This window comes from Convolutriloba macropyga, chromosome 15 (assembly GCF_964194025.1).
Source record: "Convolutriloba macropyga chromosome 15, txConMacr16.3, whole genome shotgun sequence".
Taxonomy (NCBI): Eukaryota; Metazoa; Xenacoelomorpha; order Acoela; family Convolutidae; genus Convolutriloba; species Convolutriloba macropyga.
This window is the reverse complement of record NC_134482.1, coordinates 38,856,257-38,876,122: the sequence shown is the minus strand read 5'-3', so window position 1 is coordinate 38,876,122 and position 19,866 is coordinate 38,856,257. Positions and strand designations below refer to the sequence as shown.

Genomic DNA, 19,866 nt, shown 5'->3' with positions numbered 1-19,866 from the left:
AACACTAGAAACCATTACCTGTGCAATAGCTTCAGGCAACAGGAGGAAATTAGTTTGATTTTAAGCATGTGTTTTGAAATTTATACAACAAGAATGAAAATACATATCTCAAAGAAATTCAAATTGAATGTGACGACCCATAACTTGCGTTATGAGCCTAAACACTAGAAACCATTACTTGTGTAAAAGCTTCAGGCAACAGGAGGAAAGTAATTTGATTTCAAGCATATGTTTTGAAATCTATACCACAAGAATAAAAGTATATATCTCAAAGGAATTCAAACCGGCATGTGACAACCCATAACTTGTGTTATGAGCCTAAACACTAGAAACCATTACTTGTGTAACAGCTTCAGGCAACAGGAGGAAAGTAATTTGATTTCGAGCATATGTTTTGAAATTTATACAAGAATGAAAATATATATTTCAAAGAAATTCAAATTGAATGTGACGACCCACAACTTGCGTTATGAGTCTAAACATTCGAAACCATTACTTGTGTAATAGCTTCAGGCAACTAGAAGAAAGTTATTAGATTTAATGCAAGTAGTTTAAAATTTATACTTCAAGATTTAACTTATATCCCAAAGAGATTCAAACCGGAATGTGACGACCCATAACTTGCGTTATGAACCTAAACACTAGAAACCATTACTTGTGTAATAGCTTCAGGCAACAGGAGGAAAGTAATTTGATTTCAAACATATGTTTTGAAATTTATACCACAAGAATAAAAATATATATCTCAAAGGAATTCAAACCGGCATGTGACAACCCATAACTTGTGTTATGAGCCTAAACACTAGAAACCATTACTTGTGTAACAGCTTCAGGCAACAGGAGGAAAGTAATTTGATTTTAAGCATATGATTTGAAATTTATGCAAGAATGAAAATATATATTTCAAAGAATTTCAAATTGAATGTGACGACCCACAACTTGCGTTATGAGTCTAAACATTTGAAACCATTACTTGTGTAATAGCTTCAGGCAACTAGAAGAAAGTTATTAGATTTAATGCAAGTAGTTTAAAATTTATACTTCAAGATTTAACATATATCCCAAAGAGATTCAAACCGGAATGTGACGACCCATAACTTGCGTTATGAGCCTAAACACTAGAAACCATTACTTGTGTAATAGCTTCAGGCAACAGGAGGAAAGTAATTTGATTTTAAGCATATGATTTGAAATTTATAAAAGAATGAAAATATATATTTCAAAGAAATTCAAATTGAATGTGACGACCCACAACTTGCGTTATGAGTCTAAACATTCGAAACCATTACTTGTGTAATAGCTTCAGGCAACAGGAGGAAAGTAATTTGATTTTAAGCATATGATTTGAAATTTATACAAGAATGAAAATATATATTTCAAAGAAATTCAAATTGAATGTGACGACCCATAACTTGCGTTATGAGCCTAAACACTAGAAACCATTACTTGTGCAATAGCTTCAGGCAACAGGAGGAAATTAGTTTGATTTTAAGCATATGTTTTGAAATTTATACCACAAGAATGAAAATACATATCTCAAAGAAAATCAAATTGAATGTGACGACCCACAACTTGCGTTATGAGCCTGAACACTAGAAACCATTACTTGTGCAATAGCTTCAGGCAACAGGAGGAAATTAGTTTGATTTTAAGCATATGATTTGAAATTTATACAAGAATGAAAATATATATTTCAAAGAAATTCAAATTGAATGTGACGACCCACAACTTGCGTTATGAGTCTAAACATTTGAAACCATTACTTGTGTAATAGCTTCAGGCAACTAGAAGAAAGTTATTAGATTTAATGCAAGTAGTTTAAAATTTATACTTCAAGATTTAACATATATCCCAAAGAGATTCAAACCGGAATGTGACGACCCATAACTTGCGTTATGAGCCTAAACACTAGAAACCATTACTTGTGTAATAGCTTCAGGCAACAGGAGGAAAGTAATTTGATTTTAAGCATATGATTTGAAATTTATACAAGAATGAAAATATATATTTCAAAGAAATTCAAATTGAATGTGACGACCCACAACTTGCGTTATGAGTCTAAACATTCGAAACCATTACTTGTGTAATAGCTTCAGGCAACAGGAGGAAAGTAATTTGATTTTAAGCATATGATTTGAAATTTATACAAGAATGAAAATATATATTTCAAAGAAATTCAAATTGAATGTGACGACCCATAACTTGCGTTATGAGCCTAAACACTAGAAACCATTACTTGTGCAATAGCTTCAGGCAACAGGAGGAAATTAGTTTGATTTTAAGCATATGTTTTGAAATTTATACCACAAGAATGAAAATACATATCTCAAAGAAAATCAAATTGAATGTGACAACCCACAACTTGCGTTATGAGCCTAAACACTAGAAACCATTACTTGTGCAATAGCTTCAGGCAACAGGAGGAAATTAGTTTGATTTTAAGCATGTGTTTTGAAATTTATACAACAAGAATAAAAATACATATCTCAAAGAAATTCAAATTGAATGTGACGACCCATAACTTGCATTATGAGCCTAAACACTAAAAACCATTACTTGTGTAAAAGCTTCAGGCAACAGGAGGAAAGTATTTTGATTTCAAGCATATGTTTTGAAATCTATACCACAAGAATGAAAGTATATATCTCAAAGGGATTCAAACCGGCATGTGACAACCAATAACTTGTGTTATGAGCCTAAACACTAGAAACCATTACTTGTGTAACAGCTTCAGGCAACAGGAGGAAAGTAATTTGATTTCGAGCATATGTTTTGAAATTTATACAAGAATGAATATATATATTTCAAAGAAATTCAAATTGAATGTGACGACCCACAACTTGCGTTATTAGTCTAAACATTCGAAACCATTACTTGTGTAATAGCTTCAGGCAACTAGAAGAAAGTTATTAGATTTAATGCAAGTAGTTTACAATTTATACTTCAAGATTTAACATATATCCCAAAGAGATTCAAACCGGAATGTGACGACCCATAACTTGCGTTATGAACCTAAACACTAGAATCCATTACTTGTGTAATAGCTTCAGGCAACAGGAGGAAAGTAATTTGATTTCAAGCATATGTTTTGAAATTTATACCACAAGAATAAAAATATATATCTCAAAGGAATTCAAACCGGCATGTGACAACCCATAACTTGTGTTATGAGCCTAAACACTAGAAACCATTACTTGTGTAACAGCTTCAGGCAACAGGAGGAAAGTAATTTGATTTTAAGCATATGATTTGAAATTTATACAAGAATGAAAATATATATTTCAAAGAAATTCAAATTGAATGTGACGACCCACAACTTGCGTTATGAGTCTAAACATTTGAAACCATTACTTGTGTAATAGCTTCAGGCAACTAGAAGAAAGTTATTAGATTTAATGCAAGTAGTTTAAAATTTATACTTCAAGATTTAACATATATCCCAAAGAGATTCAAACCGGAATGTGACAACCCAAAACTTACGTTATGAGCCTAAACACTAGAAACCATTACTTGTGTAATAGCTTCAGGCAACAGGAGGAAAGTAATTTGATTTTAAGCATATGATTTGAAATTTATACAAGAATGAAAATATATATTTCAAAGAAATTCAAATTGAATGTGACGACCCACAACTTGCGTTATGAGTCTAAACATTCGAAACCATTACTTGTGTAATAGCTTCAGGCAACTAGAAGAAAGTTATTAGATTTCGGGCAAATAGTTTAAAATTTATACTTCAAGATCTAACATATATCCCAAAGAGATTCAAACCGGAATGTGACGACCCATAACTTGCGTTATGAGCCTAAACACTAGAAACCATTACTTGTGTAATAGCTTCAGGCAACAGGAGGAAAGTAATTTGATTTCAAGCATATGTTTTGAAATTTATACCAGAATAAAAATATATATCTCAAAGGAATTCAAACCGGCATGTGACAACCCATAACTTGCGTTATGAGCCTAAACACTAGAAACCATTACTTGTGTAATAGCTTCAGGCAACAGGAGGAAATTAATTTGATTTCAAGCATATGTTTTGAAATCTATACCCCAAGAGTGAAAGTATATATCTCAAAGGAATTCAAACCGGAATGTGACAACCCATAACTTGCGTTATGAGCCTAAGCACTAGAAACCATTACTTGTGCAATAGCTTCAGGGAACAGGAGGAAATTAGTTTGATTTTAAGCATATGTTTTGAAATTTATACCACAAGAATGAAAATACATATCTCAAAGAAATTCAAATTGAATGTGACGACCCACAACTTGCGTTATGAGTCTAAACATTCGAAACCATTACTTGTGTAATAGCTTCAGGCAACTAGAAGAAAGTTATTAGATTTAATGCAAGTAGTTTAAAATTTATACTTCAAGATTTAACATATATCCCAAAGAGATTCAAACCGGAATGTGACGACCCATAACTTGCGTTATGAGCCTAAACACTAGAAACCATTACTTGTGTAATAGCTTCAGGCAACTAGAAGAAAGTTATTAGATTTCGGGCAAATAGTTTAAAATTTATACTTCAAGATCTAACATATATCCCAAAGAGATTCAAACCGGAATGTGACGACCCATAACTTGCGTTATGAGCCTAAACACTAGAAACCGTTACTTGTGTAATAGCTTCAGGCAACAGGAGGAAAGTAATTTGGTTTCAAGCATATGTTTTGAAATCTATACCCCAAGAATGAAAGTATATATCTCAAAGGAATTCAAACCGGAATGTGACAACCCATAACTAGCGTTATGAGCCTAAGCACTAGAAACCATTACTTGTGCAATAGCTTCAGGGAACAGGAGGAAATTAGTTTGATTTTAAGCATATGTTTTGAAATTTATACCACAAGAATGAAAATACATATCTCAAAGAAATTCAAATTGAATGTGACGACCCACAACATGCGTTATGAGTCTAAACATTCGAAACCATTACTTGTGTAATAGCTTCAGGCAACTAGAAGAAAGTTATTAGATTTAATGCAAGTAGTTTAAAATTTATACTTCAAGATTTAACATATATCCCAAAGAGATTCAAACCGGAATGTGACGACCCATAACTTGCGTTATGAGCCTAAACACTAGAAACCATTACTTGTGTAATAGCTTCAGGCAACAGGAGGAAAGTAATTTGATTTTAAGCATATGATTTGAAATTTATACAAGAATGAAAATATATATTTCAAAGAAATTCAAATTGAATGTGACGACCCACAACTTGCGTTATGAATCTAAACATACGGAACCATTACCTGTGTAATAGCTTCAAGCAACAAAAAACAAGCCAATTAAAATTTTGGGCAACTTTTTTTTACTTTTGTAACTCGTTAATTATAACTCAAGAACTTTGAAAAACTTTTGAGGACAGAATCTAACATTTACAATTTAATTAACATTCCGAAAACAGACTAAGAATGATCAAATGCATTGCAAAGTTTCATCGCAAAACACTCTCCAGCTATTGAAACACAGAACACTTTGGATAAAGAGTCTACATTAATCAGATCTTCACGCTCAGTTTTTCTGATTAAATAAAAGAAACCTGTCACAGGGCCCACTTCTTGCACAACATCAAATTCAGCAACACTGGCAAAAATCGTTCTATCAGAAGCCGCATTTGGAAGTATTATAAAATAAAGAATTTGTCCAAAATACTCGACATTTTTCCTTTTATAACGAACAAAGCTGTTGCATTTGCCAGAAAAAGGTGCACGAGAATAAGCAGGGGAGTCGAAATAAATTTTATTCACCAATAGACGATTCAGAAATGTTGCCTCTGGATATAGAAGACGACCCATTTTCAAACTTTCCGTTTCCAGCATGAACGCTGAAAAGTCTGATTTATTAAAATTTTCTTGGCCAAGCAGTTGTCTGACCAATCCGCCGAAAACACTCTCCTCAGACTTATTATGAAGATCAAGCAAACGCTGTCTTTGTAAGAAACGTCGACAAACAACTTCGCATTCGTGATGCGATCCTGTGAATACTTCGCCTAAAATCCTATTCGCAGATTCAAAACTCATCGCCGAGAAAGAAAAAAGCGGCCCAAATCTGCGAACTTGCGTAGGTAGATGGCGAAGGGAGTGGACATTGATGGTTTCTACTCGTTCATTTCCATCAAAAATATCAACCACGCTAGAGCAAAACTGATTCAATAGACGTTCAGCAACTACAACATCTTCTTCTTTACTGGATTCAAGCAACAACCGAACGCCAAACACAAAACTTAATAAATTGTCATACAAAAATTTGGGAATTCGTTTCCAAAAAACTACGGGACTCAGATAAAACAACCAGTTGAAAAATTCATTGGCTTTAAATTGGTTAATTTCATCAAGCGATCGGATTTTGCGAGAATAGGTAATGAGTTCTCGTGGGCAAGTTAGAGAAGGAACCAAATCGTTAATTTCTTTTCGGTAAGTTGGGGCCATCTTTTTCAGCAAATGCTTTAACAATTCTGGAAACACTCCCAGCAAAATGCAATGCATATAATCTATGGGCGCTGTTAGCGGAAGACCAGACACGATATCGCTAAAAGCGCTCTGGCCTTTTACACCAAAACAGGATGCAGATGAGGTTGCTGACCTGAGCTCTGCAGCTTCTACGTACCGGCTATGCAAAGTTGTCTCTCGAATTGATCCCGACTGATTATAGGGATAATAAGCATGTGCTCTTCCTATAGTTATTCCTTCAGCGGTACAAAAATGGCATCCAAAGTACCCATTGAACTGCACCATGTTTAAAACATGGGGTTTGGCAACCAAATCGGTCACCAGAAGTCTAACTTTGAAAGATGTTGTTATCTTCGGAAAATCCGGGGTAGAAATTTCGATTGGGGAAAAAAGTTCAGCTCTTAATCGAGGAACGATCTCATTCCAGTTTGGAGCACCAGAACCAACAAAGAGACAGGACAAAACAATGTTTTTGCGAGACATGCGCAAAATTGGTGGCATATCAGAGCATTGAAGCCAAACAGGCCACAACTCTTTTTTTTACGTGGACTTCTTAATATTAACACCGTCTGTTGACATCAGAAGATTCAGTTCTAGTGTGCTCTTTTGAATGCAAGCGATAGGTTCTATACTCGGATTCAGGTCTTGTTTCACGTTTTCTCTCCTGAATTGCGAATAATAAAAAATTTGTCGTAAATTTCGTTGAACAATTTTTTTCAACTGGTTGCGAAAGTTGAGGATAATTACGTTGCCGTTCAAACTATTCAGACTTGCCCTTGTCTGATTCGATAGATCTCGCTTCATTTGTCGCACCAGCGAATGGCCAGAAGGCAAACAATTATCCGTTGGAAGAAGAGCTTGCGTAACAGAGTACAAAGCTATCGAGGCTTCGTCCGATAGAGAGAAACGGGAACTGAACAAGTCCAGGAGAGCAGTAGCCTGCTGCACGGTAACAGTACTGATAGGAAAGAGCGGAGTTCCTCCTGCAGACTCAGTTGCGTCTATCTGTTGGGGACTTTCGGGTTTTTCTTGTATTGTCGATAACGAACAATCAAAGGATCGATAACAAAGAGGAGAAGAAGCTCTGGGAAATTTATTGACAATCGATCCAACTTCAGAGACCACTTCTAGATCAGCTGACAGACTTTCATCCGGGCTATCATCCACATGCGGCTCCAAGTTACCAGATGATTCAAGAACCTCTAGAGGAGAGCTTCTGTGAGTTATTACATATCGACTTTGAGAAACTGCAGCAGACGAGTCACCCGAAGGATCACTAGGAGGCACCTCGGTTATTCGGTTGTACATTTCCACTAGCTCCCTCTGACTCAACCTTTTTTTCTTAGGTTTGACAGGAGCTATAGATAGCAATTTATTCTCTTCGGCCACAGACTCCTGTACAAAATCTCTGACAAATTCACTAAGAAAACCTGCTAAAACCATCAACATCTTCTCTTCTAATTCTTCACAAGTCTGACATTTGCAGGAATTTTGTTCGAAGAAATCGGGCCCATATTTGACTAAAATCTCAGAATTACTTGATATTCGTTTCTTTGTTCTCAATTGCACAACACCCGAGACGCTAGAGTAGTCGTACTCGCAATTAGGGTTACAGTCTGAATTGACAAATCGAACTGGCCCCACCAGCAAGAGAGTTTCTCCAGTTCTTTCCGAGCACATGACGGACCAATCAGTAACTCCATTCGGAATTGGTCTCACAAAACCCACAGGACCCTTAATTACCGCTGATGGTTTCAAATCCTCCGATCCAACGTATAGCAGACGATAGCCGTTGTGTTTATCGAGATCAATTTTAAAATTTGGCACTAAGTTTGCATAGGAGGAGCAAACCGTTTCGTACGTTTCGCGCCACAATTTTGTCGTCGCAACAAGGTGATCGAATCGCCTTTCTGACAGAGGTCTCACTATACATTCAGCGCTCCGATAGCAGTTTTCAACTTTACGCTTGACGGCATAGAGATCACATTGGCTGAGCATGGCCCAGTCAACTTGTTTCGATAGCATTGAACTGAAACTACGTATCTTTTTTCAACAAAAGAAAAATGACTGAAGCAGCGTATAGGATAAAAACTAAGCATGAGAAAGAACATAATTCTTCAATTACTACTGATATTGAGCTGTGTGGCGGGGTAACGTTGTCGAGATCGAGCTACCGGGAGGGCTGCACAGGAGGTACGTTTTTGAAAAACAAAAGTAAAACTTCATTAAAAAGAACCTAAGAGCCGTACTTTTAGAAAAAAAATTTCTCCCTTTTCCAATATTAGTCTGCATGGTTTCATGATTTGACACCCCTCCTCGCTGTTCAAAATTTAATCATCAATAACTATTTGGAAACAGTCAACACAAACGGTTCAGTGAAAATCTGCATAGAAAGGACCGACAGAAATAAAACTATTGCTACAAACTTCGAGAGATTAAAAACACCCAAGCAAACACTTCACTAATAGGGAACAAATGCTGATAGCTGTTGAAATAGTTAAAATTGAGCGTAGCAACGAGGAAAGGAACAAACAAAATTTTTAATTTTTAACTTTTGAACAACAAAATCTGTTTAGAAGATAAGCATAAATATACAGTCCAAAATTGATATTCAAGAATTGCAATCTGTTGATTCTCAGAAAAGTCTTGATAAATTAGTCCTCAACTATAGGAACGCATTAACTAGATAAACCAGCACATGGAAAATAGGAGTGCTTGAGAGAAAGAAGACATGTGAAGAGCTTAAGAAGGAAAGAAAGAATTGAGTTCAGAAAGCAAGCAGTCCTTGGTTTCACAAATTCTAATTCTCTTTTTGCGGATAGATATTTTCTTGTAGAGGTTGTTCATTTCCCTCAACAGGTGTCTCAACATTGCCAAAACTTCTACGTTCGTTTGACTTTAGCTCATTGGCCCGGTTGTTGTAGCTGACTTTCGCGTGCTCGTACATAGCCAGCCAATTTTCGCTGTACTTGAGTCTGAAGAGTTTTATAACAGAAAACAAGAATGGTCCATTCACAGCATACTTTTGCGCCAGAAAACGAGGAGATAGCAAAATACAAATTAACACTGAGACCAGAGAACCGTCAAATCTTTGCAACTCAAAACTCAAAACGTCTCCAGAAAATTCTAACGCATCTTTACCCTTCATTTGATTTTTTCGAACTGGACTGTAGTCCCTTCGTGCAGGTGCACCACTTCTTGGATTAGCCTTAGGCGACAGCATTAAGTTCTTTTGTTCATCAAGCGTCCACAACTTATTCGCTGCCTGCCGCATTATTGAGGCCGCTGACTTGCCGGTGATGGTCGCTAGATCGAACTCTTTGTTCGGTCCTTTGGACACAAGCAGTGAGGGTTGTGATCCCTCTTCAAATTGCCTTGGCTGTGGCAGCAGGAGACCAAAACGGGCAATCTGCTGATTCTGTAGAAAACAATCGGACATCGTTTTTATGAACCACCGACAAGGAAAACCACTTTTCAAGAAAACCGAATATTTAAAAGAAACAATTCAAAAATATTTCCAAGTGCAAGATCTCTACAAACTGACCATTATCTTAAGCTGATTTGCATGGTTCTGCAGCTCATTGTAATTTCTATTAGCAAGTGAGCTGATTGATGCTTTCAGTTCCTTCACCGCATTGTTCAAGTCAGCGACGGTGTCCCGCAATTCCGACTGGACCGTGACACTATAATTCACTGCTTCCAGCAGCTTTCTGTAAAGCTCATTTCCCTCTAGACCCTCTGTTGACACGTTGGTCTTACGAGACTTGCGGGGAATCCCTGGTGTTGATGTCTTAAGGGAACTGTAGCAGGGTTGGCTGTTGGTCTAAAGAAGGGCTTTCCTTAATAGCAGCATAAATTAGAAAACAAAAATCTGAGGGCGAACACTTTTACCTGTCGAACTATAGAGACTGGCTCTACCTCCTCCTCTTCATCTATCATCAGATCATTGTCACCCAAAACTCTTTGGAGATCTTCATCGCCGAGATCAGGCATTGAGGTGTGAACAGCATTACTCAAATCAGGGTTCAAAATTGTTGTGTTGTTTGCTTCGCTCGACAAACACTGACTGAAGTTCAGTCTTTTAGAAACCAAGGAGTGCGCAGAGGAAGGGCCCGGTATCAATTGGTTGCGTGGGTCCAGTGCTGTAAGGTTAGGGTCAGTACTGAGCTGGAACGAAAGCTCATCACTTGCCTGACTATCGTTTCTTTGGGATATTAGATATTTTTGCTCCTCGTCATCACAAAATCCCTTGTGGCCGACAGCGTTGACGAGAGCTGACCATATATAGGAGCCTGTTTTGGGGTTCTTTTTGACGTCTCGGACATCAATTGTGTCTCCAGCCTTTAAAAAACGGAAACCTTCTATATATATATAACATATATTGACAAATTACAGAAAACAAATCAAGGCATTATTTTCAAAAAAGTTCATATATGAAGTAACCTGCCTTGATTTTTACCCGCTGCTCATTGTTCAGCCCCAATGCATTACTGAAGTTGCAATTTACAACTAAGGTTGACTTGTTCTCGAACTTTAAGAACCAGAAGCGATTTTTCATGAAGGCTAGTTTCCGGTCATCAACGGCTTTTGCAATTTCTTTATCTTTCTGGCTCAACCCTCTTGTGTCACGCAGATGGGGCCCTGATCCCTAGAAAACAGCAGGTAGATAGAATCCACAATCGTTTCAGCTTCGACACTTCGGTAAAAACTGATAAAAAACTTTCAAAATTTGTCCTAATCATAATTTTTCGAGTAACGCTGTCAGAAAACCTAAAAATTTTCCTCAAGTTATAGTATCAATCGCAGCGAGACTTCACTAATTAGAGCGGTCTCAAAAACATCGCAAACCGTATATGTAGCTGCCTATTTCGACAACTCAATCACAAAGGAGTGAGGAAGGTATAATGGTAAAAACCAGACAAAAAAAATACAGTTGCCGTATGGTCCATTGTTAATAATTCAGATTACCGGAAAATAGTCGCGATAGACACTTGTGGCCTTCCATTAAACAACTAAAACATGAGATAGACAGATTGACCACCAGTCCTTCAATAGACCACAACAATTTTGAGTCAGAGTCGGAGTATCATTTTTACGAGACACTTACGCTCCATAAGGAAAATGCCCTGAAAAACTTGAAGCATGATGGGCTCATATGGCACGGAAAACTCATCACAGAAGTATTTCACAAGGATCAGCAAATGCATTTTGTCAAAGTCGGGGGTGATTTACAACGGAATAAGAATAGATCCGAAAAGTCACATGCATGTACCACCTGGATTGAGCACCAGGTATGTACCTGATACTCGATCGCTAAGAACTTTTCGAAATCGGGCTCAAATTAGACGGGACTAGAAGCGTTAGTTAGCAGACAGGATAAGCTAACCCATGTTAAAAAAGCAGCTTCCTACGTGCTCTCAAAAAAAAGTTATTAGAGAACGAGCGTCAGGCCTACCTCATTTTTCGGGGGTACGGTACTTGAAATCCAGAATTCTGACCAAAGTATAAATCGCATCGGGACGGGACATAGCTCATTCAATTGCCCGTAAAATAAGCTTTAAAACTATATATATGACATTGTATTTGGACCAGTTTTTCGCGAATTATAGACCAGGGAGCTATGAGTCCCCCGACATTAGGACCGATAATAATAAAAATAATAATAATAATATAGACTTTAGAGTAAACCCAGGGGTTCTTTAGACCCATAACAATTCAATCAGTCACAGTTTGAGTAGTTTTCTGTACAGAACAAGTACCAATAGGACATCCACATCTGATATGCCAAGTGCAAGAAGTCAGTTCGTTGTAGTATTCCAGAAAATATTCCCAGTAGATGTCTGATAGTCGGGTTTTCAGAGTTTCTGTGTCGTGAAATAAGTCAATACTGGTACTAAGCAGGTTTTGCAAGGGTTGACGCCCTATACCAAAAGTCCGCCTTTTGCCGAGTCTTGAGATTTTCATTTGCGTTAATTTTGAGAGTTTTAGTAGACGACCTGGGGTACAAATATGAGGTACAAAATATAAAAAGGACCGTGTACACCATCCGGCAACGATGGATGTGGATCGGAACATAAGGGACAAGGAGTAGCACTTAGCCGGATGCTGCACTTGAAGCTGTCCCCTGCAGACAGTGTAAAGACGGCCCAGTCACAAAAATAAATGCGATCTAGTACTCATCGAAAGAATCCAAAAAAGTGCGACGAAATGGATAATAGGTTCTTCTCTCACATATAAGGAGCGTTTAATCAAACTGAAAATTCTACCTCTGTCTTTTTACTTCGAACTTCACAGCTTATTACTACTATGTGATCTCATAAACAATAAATACAACATTGCCATAGAAAAGTTAATACATTTCAACAACAATAATCGGACGAGACAAGGCGCATAATGTGAAATCAAACTTACGAAAAAACGATTATTCAAAAGCGACGAAAATTTCTGGTCGAGAACAGCCTATTTCTATAATATTGTCAACAAACAGACAGACCTTACCGACAACAAAAATATAAAATATCGGATCAGCGACATTTATTGGAAATTCTTTTTTAGAAGTTTTAACGAAATTGACATGTGCACTTGGAGAATTTGCTGCCTGTGCAAAAACTGTAACCCCCTTTCGAAACTATCTCAATTATAACGATCAACAAGGGTGCTTCAACCCGTGCATTGCAGAAGCCTGAACTACTACTACTACTACTACTACTACTACTACTACTATAGGTCCCGAACGAGCATTAGGACCAATGAGGTACCTCATGCTCGTTCGCTAATAACTTTTTGAAATCGAAATCAAATTTGACCGGAGTAGTAACGCTAGTTAGCACACATAATAAGCTAACTCATATCAAAAAATGAGCTTCCTAGGTGCACTCAAAAAAAAGTTATTAGAGTACGAGCACCAGGCCTACCTCATTTTTCGGGGTACGGTACATGAAATCCAGTATTCTGACTAAAGTATGAATCGGATCGGGACGGGACATAGCTCATTCAATTGCCCGTAAAATAAGCTTTAAAACTATATATATGACATTGTATTTGGACCAGTTTTTCGCGAATTATAGACCAGGGAGCTATGAGTCCCCCGACATTAGGACCGATAATAATAAAAATAATAATAATAATATAGACTTTAGAGTAAACCCAGGGGTTCTTTAGACCCATAACAATTCAATCAGTCACAGTTTGAGTAGTTTTCTGTACAGAACAAGTACCAATAGGACATCCACATCTGATATGCCAAGTGCAAGAAGTCAGTTCGTTGTAGTATTCCAGAAAATATTCCCAGTAGATGTCTGATAGTCGGGTTTTCAGAGTTTCTGTGTCAAGAAATAAGTCAATACTGGTTCTAAGCAGGTTTTGCAAGGGTTGATGCCCTATACCAAAAGTCCGCCTTTTGCCGAGTCTTGAGATTTTCATTTGCATTAATTTTGAGAGTTTTAGTAGACGACCTGGGGTACAAATATGAGGTACAAAATATAAAAAGGACCGTGTACACCATCCGGCAACGATGGATGTGGATCGGAACATAAGGGACAATGAGTAGCACTTAGCCGGATGCTGCACTTGAAGCTGTCCCCTGCAGACAGTGTAAAGACGGCCCAGTCACAAAAATTAATGCGATCTAGTACTCATCGAAAGAATCCAAAAAAGTGCGACGAAATGGATAATAGGTTCTTCTCTCACATATAAGGAGCGTTTAATCAAACTGAAAATTCTACCTCTGTCTTTTTACTTCGAACTTCACAGCTTATTACTACTATGTGATCTCATAAACAATAAATACAACATTGCCATAGAAAAGTTAATACATTTCAACAACAATAATCGGACGAGACAAGGCGCGAAATGTGAAATCAAACTTACGAAAAATCGATTATTCAAAAGCGACGAAAATTTCTGGTCGAGAACAGCCTATCTCTATAATATTGTCAACAAACAGACAGACCTTACCGACAACAAAAATATAAAATATCGGATCAGCGACATTTATTGGAAATTCTTTTTTAGAAGTTTTAACGAAATTGACATGTGCGCTTGGAGAATTTGCTGCCTGTGCAAAAACTGTAACCACCTTTCGAAACTATCTCAATTATAACGATCAACAAGGGTGCTTCAACCCGTGCATTGCAGAAGCCTGAACTACTACTACTACTACTACTACTACTACTATAGGTCCCGAACGAGCATTAGGACCTATGAGGTACCTCATGCTCGTTCGCTAATAACTTTTTGAAATCGAAATCAAATTTGACCGGAGTAGTAACGCTAGTTAGCACACATAATAAGCTAACTCATATCAAAAAATGAGCTTCCTAGGTGCACTGAAAAAAAAGTTATTAGAGTACGAGCACCAGGCCTACCTCATTTTTCGGGGTACGGTACATGAAATCCAGAATTCTGACTAAAGTATGAATCGGATCGGGACGGGACATAGCTCATTCAATTGCCCGTGAAATAAGCTTTAAAACTATATATATAACATCGTATTTGGACCAGTATTTCGCGAATTAAAGACCAGGGAGCTATGTGTCCCCCGACATTAGGACCCATGAGGTACCCTCATGCTCGTTCGCTAATAACTTTTTGAAATCGATATCAAATTTGACCGGAGTAGTAACGCTAGTTAGCACACATAATAAGCTAACTCATATTAAAAAATGAGCCTCCTAGGTGCACTCAAAAAAAAGTTATTAGAGTACGAGCACCAGGTACACCTCACTTTTCGGGGGTACGGTACTTGAAATCCAGAATTCTGACTAAAGTATGAATCGGATCGGGACGGGACATAGCTCATTCAATTGCCCGTGAAATAAGCTTTAAAACTATATATATAACATCGTATTTGGACCAGTATTTCGCGAATTAAAGACCAGGGAGCTATGTGTCCCCCGACATTAGGACCCATGAGGTACCCTCATGCTCGTTCGCTAATAACTTTTTGAAATCGATATCAAATTTGACCGGAGTAGTAACGCTAGTTAGCACACATAATAAGCTAACTCATATTAAAAAATGAGCCTCCTAGGTGCACTCAAAAAAAAGTTATTAGAGTACGAGCACCAGGTACACCTCACTTTTCGGGGGTACGGTACTTGAAATCCAGAATTCTGACTAAAGTATGAATCGGATCGGGACGGGACATAGCTCATTCAATTGCCCGTGAAATAAGCTTTAAAACTATATATATAACATCGTATTTGGACCAGTATTTCGCGAATTAAAGACCAGGGAGCTATGTGTCCCCCGACATTAGGACCCATGAGGTACCCTCATGCTCGTTCGCTAATAACTTTTTGAAATCGATATCAAATTTGACCGGAGTAGTAACGCTAGTTAGCACACATAATAAGCTAACTCATATTAAAAAATGAGCCTCCTAGGTGCACTCAAAAAAAAGTTATTAGAGTACGAGCACCAGGTACACCTCACTTTTCGGGGGTACGGTACTTGAAATCCAGAATTCTGAACAAAGTACGAATCGGATCGGGACGGGACATAGCTCATTCACTTGCCCGTGAAATAAGCTTTAAAACTATATATATGACATTGTATTTGGACCAGTATTTCGCGAATTAAAGACCAGGGAGCTATGGGTTCCACGACATTAGGACCTATGAGGTACCTCATGCTCGTTCGCTAATAACTTCTTGAAATCGATATCAAATTTGACCGGAGTAAAAACGCTAGTTAGCACACATAATAAGCTAACTCATATTAAAAAATGAGCCTCCTAGGTGCACTCAAAAAAAAGTTATTAGAGTACGAGCACCAGGCCTACCTCATTTTTCGGGGTACGGTACTTGAAATCCAGAATTCTGACTAAAGTATGAATCGGATCGGGACGGGACATAACTCATTCAATTGCCCGTGAAATAAGCTTTAAAACTATATATATAACATCGTATTTGGACCAGTATTTCGCGAATTAAGGACCAGGGAGCTATGTGTCCCCCGACATTAGGACCCATGAGGTACCCTCATGCTCGTTCGCTAATAACTTTTTGAAATCGATGTCAAATTTGACCGGAGTAGTAACGCTAGTTAGCACACATAATAAGCTAACTCATATTAAAAAATGAGCCTCCTAGGTGCACTCAAAAAAAAGTTATTAGAGTACGAGCACCAGGTACACCTCACTTTTCGGGGGTACGGTACTTGAAATCCAGAATTCTGACCAAAGTACGAATCGGATCGGGACGGGACATAGCTCATTCAATTGCCCGTGAAATAAGCTTTAAAACTATATATATAACATCGTATTTGGACCAGTATTTCTCGAATTAAAGACCAGGGAGCTATGTGTCCCCCGACATTAGGACCCATGAGGTACCCTCATGCTCGTTCGCTAATAACTTTTTGAAATCGATATCAAATTTGACCGGAGTAGTAACGCTAGTTAGCACACATAATAAGCTAACTCATATTAAAAAATGAGCCTCCTAGGTGCACTCAAAAAAAAGTTATTAGAGTACGAGCACCAGGTACACCTCACTTTTCGGGGGTACGGTACTTGAAATCCAGAATTCTGACCAAAGTACGAATCGGATCGGGACGGGACATAGCTCATTCACTTGCCCGTGAAATAAGCTTTAAAACTATATATATGACATTGTATTTGGACCAGTATTTCGCGAATTAAAGACCAGGGAGCTATGGGTTCCACGACATTAGGACCTATGAGGTACCTCATGCTCGTTCGCTAATAACTTCTTGAAATCGATATCAAATTTGACCGGAGTAAAAACGCTAGTTAGCACACATAATAAGCTAACTCATATTAAAAAATGAGCCTCCTAGGTGCACTCAAAAAAAAGTTATTAGAGTACGAGCACCAGGCCTACCTCATTTTTCGGGGTACGGTACTTGAAATCCAGAATTCTGACTAAAGTATGAATCGGATCGGGACGGGACATAACTCATTCAATTGCCCGTGAAATAAGCTTTAAAACTATATATATAACATCGTATTTGGACCAGTATTTCGCGAATTAAGGACCAGGGAGCTATGTGTCCCCCGACATTAGGACCCATGAGGTACCCTCATGCTCGTTCGCTAATAACTTTTTGAAATCGATGTCAAATTTGACCGGAGTAGTAACGCTAGTTAGCACACATAATAAGCTAACTCATATTAAAAAATGAGCCTCCTAGGTGCACTCAAAAAAAAGTTATTAGAGTACGAGCACCAGGTACACCTCACTTTTCGGGGGTACGGTACTTGAAATCCAGAATTCTGACCAAAGTACGAATCGGATCGGGACGGGACATAGCTCATTCAATTGCCCGTGAAATAAGCTTTAAAACTATATATATGAGATCTAATTTGGACCAGTATTTCGCGATTTAAAGACCAGGGAGCTATGACCCCCCCGACCACAATTTTATAACTCATTTCGCTTATAACCCATATTATAAACATATTATAACCTATATTATAACCGGGTTATAAACAGTGATATAAACAGTGATATAAAGAGTTATTGTTGGCTAATTATAACTAGTTTTACTAGCACTAACAGAGGGCAACATTAGCTCTTGAGTAAGTTTATATTGTGGGACATCTCTCGGCGCTTGTTCGGGCAGATTTGTAGGACTTTGCGCCATAATAGGGTCCACTGGGTGCCGCACCACGGGACCTCGGGCTATCATGGGAACCCTCACAGTAGCACCCCTTTTGACAATTTTGCCTCGGTTAAAGTTCGACATTTGGCTGATCTGAAAAGTACATAAATTTGGTGATTTTCGGCTAAAATTCGGCTCCAAACGGCTGAAAAATGGCTCAAAACGGCCCAAAACACCTGAAAAACCCTCAATGAACCCTCCCGTGGGGCTAATAATCACCCAATAATCAATTTGGTATGCCCCCGGCATCATTTTCTAGCACCCCGGGAAAGTGCCCAAAAAGTAATGCCAAAATCGTGGCACGTTGCGAAATTTTTTTGAATTCGAAAATTTCACTCGAATTTTTTGAAAAGTTGGGTTTGACTTGGGAATCGACTTGCAAGTGTTACCCAAGTCTTGGCCAAGACTTGTCAGACTTGTAAGACTTTTTTTAAGACTTGCCCAGTACTGGAAAACGAAATAAGACTTGGATTTAGACTTGCCTAGTACTGATATAGACTTGGAGTTCGGTACGGGGTGAGAAAAAAAACCAAGTGGTTCTTAATTTTTTTTACTAGATATTCAACATTTGTTTACTCACTACTACTTGTTTAACTACAGAAAAAGATAGAACAAGAAATTTATTGTAAACATGAAAACATTTTGTTACTCCTCTGAGAAAGTTTGCGCCTTTCAGAGCACAAAATCTGTTAATTAAAATTTTCAAAAATACACCCTTTTACTAGACATAAACAATAATTTTATAAACTCTCCCCCCTTTTATAAATGCGAAATAGTCCTCAAATTTTTGAAATTAATTTGGCAAATAATTCTCAAAAATGAGATTTAACCAAAAAATAGAATGCAAATGAAGTAATTATTATATAAAAATTTTTTCAAGTACGAAATTGTGCGACAAAAATACATCCCTTTAGAACTAATATTGACACAACGATTTGTCAAATTACTCTTAAACTGCTTAAATAAAAATTATTGCAATGAAATTTACTCTCTAATCAAGCTTCTCTTAATTACAGGGAAACTTCTCTAATTTACGAGAAAGAGAGCAATAAAAGAGAAACAAAACAATAGCAACAACATCGGGGATTTATTTAATTAAAAAAGTGCTGTTCTCCAACAATTGACCAAACTTTTCATTCAGAAAATGGGTTCCTTCCTAACACATAAAAACTCTTAAAAAATGTTTTTTTTTGCCTTGAGCAATTTGTTAGCGCACAAAACCGCAAGTGAAAACCACGAACATCTTGAAGCAATTCTAATTCAGTATTATGATCAGTAGTATAATCGCGCCTCAGCGCATGGAAATTTTTTTTGACAGCAAAAATAAATGGACTCGATGATTTTGGACATTTCTATGAACAAAAACAGTTCAATAATTGTATTCCAGGCTTATCATCACATAAAATTGACGATACCTTTCTGGATCCTGGAATTTGCCCCAGGTACCTCAAGAACCGGTATTTGCATTGAGTCTAAGTTTAAGCTTAATAGTCTGAGATACGCTAAAAGTCTGAAAAAATGAGTTGAAGGCGAATAATTAGTTGAAAAAGAGAAAATTCAGTTCATGTTAACGGATAACATACGTGAAATCACTGCTTTTTGTGATTTTACTGAACTCACCACTTTCCACTTTTATATATGTGCTAATGGTGTGCCAAAAAATGTAAATGCTGTAATGTGGTGAAAAACCAAAAAAAATCACTTATTATTAGTGGGGAACTCGCATAACAAAACGCCTCGAAATATTTGAACAACCGTCAAAAAAGGAGTCAATAAAG

General features: G+C 37.5%; 2 protein-coding genes across 2 annotated transcripts in view; one reads left to right on the top strand and one right to left on the bottom strand.

Moving 5' to 3' along the window:
* Window positions 1-19,866, bottom strand: part of LOC142354058 (uncharacterized) — a 469,891-nt gene that overhangs the window by 379,198 nt on the left and 70,827 nt on the right. The window lies entirely within an intron of this gene.
* LOC142354738 (putative oxidoreductase SERP2049) overlaps window positions 1-19,866 on the top strand; it is a 36,566-nt gene that overhangs the window by 14,204 nt on the left and 2,496 nt on the right. The gene's annotated exons all lie outside the window — the stretch shown is intronic.